Source organism: Saccostrea cucullata, unplaced genomic scaffold (assembly GCF_032062105.1).
Source record: "Saccostrea cucullata isolate Sc308-1 unplaced genomic scaffold, CSIRO_AGI_Scuc_v1 ctg3701, whole genome shotgun sequence".
In the NCBI taxonomy this organism is placed as follows: Eukaryota; Metazoa; Mollusca; class Bivalvia; order Ostreida; family Ostreidae; genus Saccostrea; species Saccostrea cuccullata.
In genome coordinates, this window is record NW_026918355.1 from 116,018 (window position 1) to 126,824 (window position 10,807).

Consider the following 10,807-nt stretch of genomic DNA (forward strand, 5'->3'; position numbering starts at 1 on the left):
TTGCCCAATTAAAGCTCTGTTGATGAAATAATGCTGTTTTCTTAGAATTTGCTCTGCTTTACATTCTCCCACTTGTAATTAGGACAAAGTAAACGAAGTAACAACAGGCAGAAAACACAAGACAACAAGTGGTGGATACACATAGAATGTGAATTCCAAATTAGCAGCAGGTTATTTTACAGTTTTTTTATTTTACACTCTTTCCAAAAAAAATCATTAATAACCTTAAGTCTTGCTATGTATGAAATATTTATATGTAAATTTAATGCATTTTTAACAATAATTCATGGAGGACTTGGTGAAACTCAAGTAAATGGTTTATTGGCTTCCCGAAACATTCCTGAAGGAGCGATATTGCATTTGGTATGTATATGCAATGAAATATTATAACACGATCATCACAGCTCTAATTGAATTCTGTTGACAACATTTCTATCATTGAATGTGATATAAATTACAAATACCTTCAGGATTTCGCCTGCTGCATGTACATGTATGTCTATTACGCAGCTACTTTTATATATTAAATTCAAAAAAAAAGAAAAAGAAACAAGATGTTTTAGTGAAACACTATGCACCCGGCGGCAACTAAGTTCGAAAAAGCTCTGATGAGTATAAAGGTCACAGTCAAGGTCACAAGATTAATGACCTTAAGATTGGTCTCATTTGAAAGAATCTTATTTGTAGAGACTGCATACCAAATATGAAGTCTTCTTCTCCAATGTTTCAAAAGTAAGGGCAAAGATTCGAAAAAGCTATTTTTAGCATACAGGTCACATTCAATGTCACAAGGTCATTGACCTTGGTGTCATATGGAAGTAGTTAATAAGTGAAGTATGCATACCAAACATGAAGTTTCTATTTTAAATATATATTGTGAGACATTTTCATCAGTGTAGTGCCAGATTCGATATTTTTTATATGGAGTACACTTACCGGTACGTTTTTAAGCTATCGATTTTGAATTATAGAAAAAGATGTGGATCTTTTGTCATAAATGTGTGGAAAAGATGTACATCTTCTTATTTAAACGCATAAGAAAATATGTCAAACATGTAATTGTGAAATAATGCCAGATTTTTCAATTTAAAAAAAATGTTGAATAAGTTTACTCTTTTTCAATAAATGTGCAGATGTTATTCTAAAAGCTTAATAAATACTTTAAAAATGACTTGTAATTTTCGTTTTGACATACATCCTTATGAATTGGTTAAATTTTAAATAAACTTTTTTTATTTGACAATAACGACAAAAAAAATTACCAGTGACTTGCACAAAAATAGTTTGGGTATATGACTTCAGTGGAGTCTCCCTTGGACGTTTATGTGTAAACCTTTCAATTTTTTCCATTTTCAATTACCATTGCTATTATACTGTTGATCCTATAACCAAAAATGCTACCTTTAACAAAAAAAAAAATGACGTGTAATGGCCCACCTTCAACATGGTTAATTCTTTCTTTTAATGTCTTATATTTTATACAGATACATGTATATCCTTATGAGCTAGAATAAAGATACCACAGAGTCACAGGTACTTGTTAACAGGACTCCCCTCCCGGAAAAATATAAGTCACAGGGCTTGTTGCATATTTTTAATTTATCATATTTTATTATTATTTACCATATTTGATATGCTTATTTACTATGCATACCACATGAGAAAAGAGGAGGAAAGGAGAGAATAATCGTACCATACAATTATACCTTACTATATATACTCTCTTATAATTTATATTTAGTAGGTTATTTTGGTATGTAACGATTATTTTTCACTTTTTTCCGATTAATCATGTGGTATACATAATAAATTATGAGGGGTGGATAAAATGACAAAGGGGTTAAAAGTTATTTAATTTATCTTTTTTTTTTTAAAGATTTATATATAATCTAGGGTATTCTTCAAATTCTTCAATTTGCAGAAAAGTATTGTAAGCAAAATTCACTGCAAACCAATAACACAACTGCATGGTGAAATTGTAGGCATTAGTAAATTATCTAAGTTATTCAAGAAATGTATGTTTGCTTTTAAGCCTAAAGTTAATATTTCATTCAAAATTTTTATTCCCTTTTACAATGTTTTATCTTTGTATTCTCTTTTCTTCAAAGAAACGTTAAAAACAATCCTATATAAGGACGAACGCTCGTACATGTTTACGAGAGAGAGAGAGAGGGGGGGGGGGGTTGTTACGTTTTATTAATATATTTAGGAATATATTATTCTAAAATGACTTGTTGCGTATACTAGGTTGATGACTTAGCACGCTTTAATTTCACATTAAAAAAGATAAGGAAATAAAACTTTAGGTAAACTTCTTTATTTTGTCAAAGAGGCACAATATCCTTGATTCTCTAACTTTAGAAGGACATACAATTCCCTTTATGATTACACAAGAACAAGTTCAGTTTCAAACTTGATTTTGGTCGATGGGATCCATGACAGCCTTATCCTTTGACTCTCGCACAAGCCGATCATAATCATCATAACTGTCGACGCGAAGATGTGTGCAGTTGGTCTTCCCATCTTGAGAAACCAGGACCTTTATAATATATTCCGTCTTATTATCTGTTGGATCATTGCGACTGATGTAGCAGAGCGCACGAGGAGGATGCAAATCCGACTGGAAAGATTTCCTCCCACGATGCAAGTCTTCGACAATCCTTTGAAGCTGTTTATCAGCATCCAACACAGGACCAAAAGCCATTTTCTTCACCTGAAATATAAATCAATACAGACATACAATAACAATCTAAAAGAAAACTTTTTTTAAAAAGAAATAGAGAGTAGTACAACGTTTTGAAAATAAATTTCCTTTTCATCTGCAATATAAAGTATTAAAGACAAAAAAAAATAGCAATCTAAAAGAAAACTTTTTACAAACTATATTGTTTGGTTTCTTTTTCTATTTAAAGACATACAACACACTGGGGGAGATAATTCTTGCGATTTCAATTGAACGTTTGACGTGACGTAAAATTTAACGTCAAAAATAAAGCGTCAAAATGACGAGTAAAACAATCCCGATGTATATCAATCATAAAAGAAAAATGGAATATGGGGCTTGGCTGTGATTATGCGTACCATATTCAATCAATAAGTATTTTTTTTTAATTAACCCGATTAAACTCCGTAAAAAGCAAGACATAAAATACCATTCCCTAATGTTTATTTCATTTCATTTCAAATACAATAAATTGTATTCTTGATCAAAGCGCAGCGTTTTTTTTTTATTCTGAAAATTTTATTTTACATTGCCGAAATTCTCATTATGTACAATTGGCTATATAACATTCCGATTAATGGTCTTTATTACAATTTTTGTATTTACGATATAAATATAATTGTTTTTCTTCTTTAATTAAATAAAACAACAATAACAAACAAAAAACCTTTTACAATGTAAAATCGATAGTGTTCTCAGACCCTTACTGATGAAAGAGGAAAAACTCTGAAAATGTAGGAGATGTTTATTTTCCTCCCCTCATTCACAGTTTTCCATAGAATCAGATACATTTACAGCAAGACCTGATAAATCCGAGAGAATTGAATACTTTAGACCTCATATACACAATGTAAGTATAGAATTGAAAAGAATTGTTCACCAGTACTGAAATTATCTGCATTTATGAATATCCTATTGCAGCAAATCGTTTGACTTTCTGTCATTGTCAACAATGTCCGTTCGCATTTCCTCGAATCAAAAAAAAAGGAGCCTATAAGATTTTTAAAAATATCAATGTGCGATTTGATATATATTGAAATAGATGAAGAGTTAAATGTTTGATATTTTGAAGTTAATGTGGACCAATACAGAATTCTCATTTTAACTTTAGAAGCAACGACATTGAAAGAATGCGTACAATATCATGAGGGGTGTACATCTAAGCAAATGTCGATGTATCCCCACGGCCACATAGTGATACTGTCTCGTTTGAAATCATAACATGAAAGAAACTACAATTATTCCATTTATATCACAGGACAGTTGAACATACACCATTTTTAGACGGGGTCACGTGACCCCGTCTTTTAGTTTACTCTCAGAGGCCTTAAAATAGAAAACGGAAGCCGTGGTGATAACACATGAATTAAATCTACGCATACGAAAGAGTGCAAAAATTTTTTTCGATCAAAACATGAACATTTTGTATCAAACTGAAGAAATTGATATGAACCTTTGTCTAACTCAACTATAATAAAGTATTTTGATAATTTAAAACTGAAAATATTAACTGTAAATAACACTAGTAGACAAAGTACTATCCTGCGTATTATTATGACTGTGTACGTATCATCCATTGTTTACTTCCGGAAAAATTATTAGTTCGTACATGATGAAATTCGGAGCAGTTCAGAAAGGTTTCCAGACTGAGCAATTATTACAATTTCTATATTAAATCAAATTAAATGAAAAATGTGAATGTATATTATTCATAGTTTTGTTTTTAGTATGTTAATGAAAAAATAACGTTGTTATTTAAACTCGTAAAAAAAAATCAGATTTGTGAAATCTATCATGAAGATTATTTTGACCCCGTCTTTCAGTACTGTCTCAGTACTTTGATTTATAAATAATATTAAAGAAATCAAATTAAAAATCAACATATTCAAGTTCAACATACTTGAATTCGTATCCAGGTTTCCTGTGATATGGAATGCATAACGCATACATATATGGACTAAACACTAAAATCCTTCAGTAATTTTTTCCTGATCCATATAAAAACAGTAGTCAATATTTATTCTGCATTCAAGGATTTAAAAACTAATGCATACCTCCGCGAAATACTAGTATATTTGCACTGTAAAAGACGTTTTGTCAAACGCTAATGGTCTGCGACGCAAAAAAGGAAGGGGTTGGGATGGTAGGGGTATTCAAAAATTGCCTAAAAATCTACATTTAAATAGGCTTTACATATGAGAACTTTTAAATTTGTAAGTTAATATACTTTTGAAGCAAAAGCAATATTCTAGTTTGATTTTTTTTTTAAACTGTGTATTTGTAATTCATAGCAAAGTGATCGACCCCCGTCTGAAAGACACGCGGGAACGTGATTTATTGAGAAAGGGGGAGAGGGTAATTTTCCACTATTAAATCAAAACTGGTCGTACAAAAATTATACAAAAAAATATGAAGATTATTTTTTTTACTTTCAGCTGCTTAAAGAAAGTTTTTTACCAAAATTAAACGACAGGTTTTTTAAACAAAAAAATTTTGAATTTGAAAAATACACAATTTTCAAGGCTTAGATAATTCATAGTTTTTCAGTTTAACGTCTTTAAAAATTGTTTTGATGATATGTATATCAAAAAGATGACTATCTTTTTGTGTTAAATGGTTAAAGGAATAAGTTCATGAAATTTGACATTTATATCTAACCTGGCTTTTTTGAAAATCAAGGTTTAAGTAGTTCATCGATAAAAAAAAATTCTCTTCTTGTAAACTACTAAAGGGGGGTAACTTTTGGAAGTTCCTGTCCAAAAACCACTCGAACAATTTTGTCCAAAATGTGCATACATGCAGTAAATATAGTCATGTACTAAATATACAAAAATAACGAAAATTAAACGACAGGATTTTTTTTGGGGTAGGTGTGTTGTACATCTTTAAAAAACTATCCCTGCAAAATGCCGTGTGATTCCACTGGTCTTAACTTGATGTAAACCTTAAGATTCGATCTTCAAAACCCAAGATAGTTTATATTAGATTAATTAAAATTGTAAATACATTGATTATATGCTTCTGTAATAATATATTATATGACTGCCGTCACGAGGAAAGGGCCCTTAAGGCCAAATTTTCACAAAATGACTTTTTGGTAAAATTTGATAGCCGTACTCTTTCTGAATGCAAGTATACATAAATTTAAAAAAAAAAAGTATACATAAATTTTGAAAATATCTCACTTTTTCGGTATTTTATGAGCATTTTAGTCAAGCGAGCCAAAAATAACTCTGACGTTACTCACTGAAAACGTAATGACGTCGCCTGCGTCTAATTCAATTTTCAAAAAATCTTAAAAGTACATGTTATTTAAATAGCCTCATCCGTTTTGGGAATTAAAAACTTCAGAAAGTATCTAATTTTTTTTCCAGGCGACTAGTATGTGACTATTCCCAAGGAAGTTTGTATGTTATTACTATTTTTCATGAGAATCTTAAAGAAGATCTAGTTATTTCGTAATAGGGCGAGGGGGTTCTAGACAGAATCTAGGAACGGTTTATAACATAATCAGTAGGGAAATAATATTTCTTTATATCCATACAAATTATTTCTTTTTATATAAGATAATCTTATTCAATTTATAAAATAAATAAAGCAGTTGTAACACATAAAGATTAAAAGAATATATATATATATATATATATATAGAGAGAGAGAGAGAGAGAGAGAGAGAGAGAGAGAGAGAGAGAGAGAGAGAGAGAGAGCCAGAACCTCATGCAGAAGGACTCAAGGTGCGCAAAACGGGGCACCCCTTGCAAAAAAAAACACACCAATCCCGATGTTAAAAAATCTTATGAGACAGCATTTACTAACCAACACACGCGCATTTAGCTGTATTCCCTATAACTGTTACGATAAAAAACACCATGTATTTTCTGTATCACCGAAAAACTCAATTGAGAAATAAAATCAGATACGCCAAGATATGTAAACTTGTTTTTAAAAACGTTTTTTCCTTTTATAAACATTCACGAAAAAATATACGTTCCCTTCTTCCATGCAAGCGGATTTTTAAATTTTTACGTTTTTGAATATCCTATTAAAAATGTTTAAAGCTCTAAGTTTCCATTGTTTATATAATAAGTTTTCTTTGCCTGTCTTGGTTATAGAGTAGAAACGTAGTACATAGGCAAGTAAGGGACAAGTGATTTATATACATGTGTACTGTGCCTTAAATTGAAACTTTCTTTGAATTTATATCTCAAATTGAAACCGTCTTTTAACTTCTTATTTTTTAAAAGAAAGTAAATCACAATTAAAATCTGTTGCAAATATTTCTGCACATTACCCCCCCCCTTTTTTTTTATTTTGTAGCACCTATACCCTGTTTCACTTAAACACAACACTTGTATATTTCTTTCAAGAACCGCTACTATGATCTCAAAAAAATGATTTATGTATAATATTGTATTATTTAATCAAAGAGATGGAATTTGTACTGTTCTTGTCTCTTTTTATGATATGTACACTAAAAGGTGCTTGACTTTTCTGTGCGGAATTACAGTTCCATTAAAATTTTGAAGAAATCTATTTGAAACTGAATGAATACTAATATATCTTTACGCAAGAACGGCAGGCCCTCAGGAAGCCCTTTCAGTCTTATGTGTGTGTGTGTGGGGGGGGGGGGGCAGCTATATTTTTTTTAGATGTGGGCACTTTTATCCACCAAATTTTCCTTGACAAACAAAACATATTTTTATGGCCTCGAACGGTCATCTATTTCTTTTCCGTTGTGGCAATGGTAATTCACTTCATACATTATAATCTTTTCACATTTCGATGCGATTGTCTTATCCAATAATGAACTATTACATGTACGTCCAGTATACGTTAATGCTTTTTGTATGAGGCGATGCTGTTAATTAAGTAAAAATAAACCGCTTTAATTTGATTATCTTTCGCTTCAAATATTTAGGCAAACCATTTTTCGCTAGCTATTACTTCAGAACATACCAAACATATCAAAATAAAAAAAATTAAGGTCGAGATATGCGGTAATTTGATACATGTACCAGAGTTGAAGATTTCAACGCAAAATGTGACTTATTTATTTCATATCATGAATTCAGTAGTAAGGGATATATATTTCATGTTCATTAAAGTTTGTAAAGATTTTAAACATTTTCATAACATTTGGAAATTACACCCATAACAATTTGTCGCATACTTTTTGCTGTTTCAGTGATGTATTCTCAAGAGATGTAGCCATATATCTTAACATATTGCAAAATAGGTTCCAGTGGGATTTCATTCATTTATTTTATCGGAACAATTTCAGAAATTTGAAACTATAGTAATTTCTACCACACAATTCCATTGAATGTATTTATTTGATCATTTTAAATTAGTTTTTGAAACAAAATTTATTTTATCAATTTTTTTGTGGCATCCCCATCATCCATACTTTTTCCTTAGCATATTCTATAACCGTTAATTTAGTAAAAAAAATTATTGTTGATGTAGAATGCTTTGATTTTCCATGCTACCAGTATCTTAATTTATTCAATCAAAGAGGGATTATGTTTCTTAGCTTTAACTTTTACCGGTCTTTTTATTCGAAAACTTTTTTTCGCTTGTCTCCCCCCCCCCCTTTTTTTTTGCACACATTTTAAAATCTACAGTTCACCGAAGGCTGGCTATCGGGGTATATCAGTATGATTAACTTTGGATTAAAGTTAAAATGGCTAAATACGTTTGAAATTATAGATAATCCGAATATATTTTCAGAAAAAAAGTAGCGCTTATAAGAACAGTAATTAATTTATATATGTGCTCTCTCGCTCGCTATTCTCTCTCTCTGTCTTTCTCTCTCTCTAAAAAAAATATACATGTATATGAATATACCTTTTAATATTAAGACTTCTTAACATAAATTCAAATTTAAGCATTTGTAAATTGCTCAGAAAATAAATATGCAGCATCTTTAATTTAGTCATGCTTAGACATGGTTTTAGTCGCTGTTGTTGAGCTAGCAATATGTACTTGTCCAATGCATAACATTAAGTTACCGGTAAATACTTAAGCAAAAGTACTCAATTGTAATGATATAATATACCTATTAAAAATGTTCGCATCAAGTTTCAAATTTTTGTTAAGCTTTGAAATTCAATTTTATTCCTTGTTTACGTTAACAAAACGCAGTCAACAAAAATTACTTCCGTGTTGACAATACCGCGACTTTGACGTCGTTTTCTGAGCATATAAAGGCCCTTTTCTCATGACGGCAGTCATATGTAGTATAATATTAATTTTCTTTAAGATTAAGCCATAAGTCCTAATAATGATAGAAAGCATAATCATTTTAATGGGTCTGTCAAAAAGGCTTCTAGTAAAATACTGTCAAATTTCTTGATTTCGGTAACATTACTTTTTAAAAGATGTGACATTATTGCTCCTTCTGTAATAAACTGATTATCATGTATATTGATATTAAGGTTACTTTCATAATAATTAATTCAAACGCAAATTATGTATTCATTATTATAATATATATTTATATATATAATTATTGAAAAGTCATGATAAGATCATTAAATAAATACTAAATAAAAGCAATTTTGAAAATATATTTTATGCTTACGTGCAGCATTTTAGGGAGAAAAAATAAACGATTTTACAATCTTTCTGCCCAAGTGAAATTATCTTAAACTATATAAATTATTCTAATTTTTTTTTAAAGATATGTCTTAAACTTGGACTGATTAATAAGTAGTTCTAATGTAGATTTTGAAATAATTACTTAAAACGAATTAATCTTTGTTACAAAATACGACAAATGGGATCAAATATGAAAAAAGGTGATTTTTGTAATATATCTTAAAAATAATAATTACCTTCTCAACGTTCTTCGCCAAAACGTGAACTTCAAATTCCAAATTCTGGGTTTTTACCTAAGCTTTACTCTCAGAATCCTTTATATAGGGGTAAAAAAAGGGTGTTGATCATCTTTTGTGGTTACAGTGTGTAACGTGTACGTCTTTGCGGTGCAGGTTCAAGTGGATTTCTGCTGAAGCAGCTCTTCTTGATTGTTAAGCAAATACATGCACTAAAAGCACATGGTGCTATAATAAATGCATCGTTGAAATTCATGGAAAATAAAAAAAAAGTCGAGGTCAATGCGTGAAAAATACGGAGTCCTTTTTCTCTTATGAAATGCACAGCCTTTCATCGTAAATTACTACAGTTAACAGTTACAGGTTTATAAACAGGATCGGCATATTAGTGCCATCATTAATCTTAAAAATTATGCACTTTTACGTAGGATTCCCGCCTACATTTTCAAAACGCATTCTCTCAAGAAAAGATCTACATGTACACTTAATTTAATCTTAAATCTGATCGACTGGATTTTTTAGGGTTAATTTAGAAAAAATATATCGCTGTTTTATATCTCACTAAATGTAAAACAATGAATGGGTACTTTTCTGATTTTTGCATAGTTTGCGTTGTTTCATTTAAGGAAAAGAAAAAAAAAAGATGTTTTCTATTATTTCCTTAAAATAATGTGTAATTTAAAGAAAATGACTGGAATTATAGTCTATGCTTTTCAATGTGGAATTTCTTTATAATTGATCATTTATAGGGATGTCAATTTTATCCGGACAGCTTAGTCGAATAGTCGTATGCTTTAGTAGAACGATAGTCAAATATTCGTTTAATTTAATTTTTCATGTCATTTTTACTGTTTGTCTTTTACAGACAAGTTTACAATATTTAACCTACGCTATCACTATTATGCAACAAATTTCTGAAGTGTAAACATTTACGTAGTACAATGAAAACTGTACAATATGTATCCAATGTATTTAATTTCAAAATATATATTAGCTGCACATTTTATCTAAATGAAGGATATCAAAGTGAAACACTCGCATTTTTCCTTTTTTACATAACGGTAGTACATGTACCCCATAATTGAAGCCATTTCTACGTGTCTGTCAATGATTTTTGACTGGTAAACATTTAAAGCTTGTCTCTTATAAAAACAAAGAGAGAGCGAGAGCTTTGGATATATTTTAATTATGAAATTTTGTGCAAACAATCGCTGATTTTAATTATGAAATTAATATCAGAAAAAGAAAA